The 1,195-nt window shown below is 51.4% G+C and overlaps 1 non-coding gene across 1 annotated transcript; it reads left to right on the top strand.

The window, feature by feature from the left end:
* The first annotated feature begins 205 nt into the window (after window positions 1-205).
* LOC124992060 (U6 spliceosomal RNA) lies at window positions 206-312 on the top strand. The gene has a single exon (XR_007110057.1). It is a non-coding gene; the product is annotated as a U6 spliceosomal RNA (small nuclear RNA).
* The last annotated feature ends 883 nt before the right edge of the window (window positions 313-1,195 follow it).

Consider the following 1,195-nt stretch of genomic DNA (forward strand, 5'->3'; position numbering starts at 1 on the left):
ATGTGGGCCTGACTTGCAAAACAGCCCTCCTATGTCTTGAGATGCACTAGGATTTCACTACCTCCTGCATGACTCCTAAGGCTCCTTTAAATGAACTTTTGCCATATGGGTACAGATTTCTTGTGTGGGTGTTGCAGTGGGTAATCATCTTCTCCATCTTACAGATATTGCCAATATTTACCTTGTATCTAAAGAATAATGTTCTGTGCTCGCTTCGGCAGCACATATACTAAAATTGGAACGATACAGAGAAGATTAGCATGGCCCCTGCGCAAGGATGACACGCAAATTCGTGAAGCGTTCCATATTTTTCTCCAGGTTCTCGGAACGGAACTGGCCCGCTAGTGAGAGCCTGTCTGAACAGAGCAGGATCCGAGTCCCGGAGCCGCTGCAGTGCAGTGTACTCCTGCAAAGAACCAGCGGAGAGCCTCGATCTGCAATCAGCCTCAGGGATAAGGGCAGGGCAGCCGGAGACCTCTTCAGGCGGCTCTGCCCACTCCGGCTGCGGGCTCTCTTCACGGGGCGATCCAAGATGGCGGCCTAGAGGGAGACTGCACCCCCGGCCGCTCCACAACCCAGGAGTTAAGAAGGGGAGGCATTGAGAGACTCGGACTGAAGTAGAGCCACGGGTGAGTCTGCCCACTGGGTAAAGCTCAGCCCGGGTGGCAGGCCCAGATAGAGGTGGCTTATCGGAGCCGGGCAGGGCAGCTTGAGTCTTCCCAAGGTAGTCTTCCACACTCCGGCAGTGGGCTCTTCCCACACGGCCAGCTGCACGGTGCAGGCCCACAGTGAGAGCATTTCCGCACAGAGCCAGTTCCAAATCGTGGAACCAGTAGGGGGCTAGGGGCAGTATTCTTCGAATGAGCTGCTTTATCAGATTCCTCCAAGACATCAGGCTACTGAAGGCTGGGAGGTGATACACTGGAAATCTACTGGGACACTATAAGCCAATAGTGGAAAACTGCAATATCTCAGGGTCCCACTGACAACTGACCATTATGAGAAAACAAGGGAAGAAAATGTCCCAAACAAACCTAGATACTACATCAATAAAACCCAATGACAGCACAGCAGAAGAAATGTCAGAAAGGGAGTTCAGAATGTACGTAATTAAAACGATCAGGGAAGCTAATGAGGAGATGAAAGAGCAAATGCAGGCATTGAAGGAGGAGATGAAAGAGCAAATGCAGGCATT

The sequence above is a fragment of the Sciurus carolinensis genome, chromosome 8 (genome assembly GCF_902686445.1).
Source record: "Sciurus carolinensis chromosome 8, mSciCar1.2, whole genome shotgun sequence".
In the NCBI taxonomy this organism is placed as follows: Eukaryota; Metazoa; Chordata; class Mammalia; order Rodentia; family Sciuridae; genus Sciurus; species Sciurus carolinensis.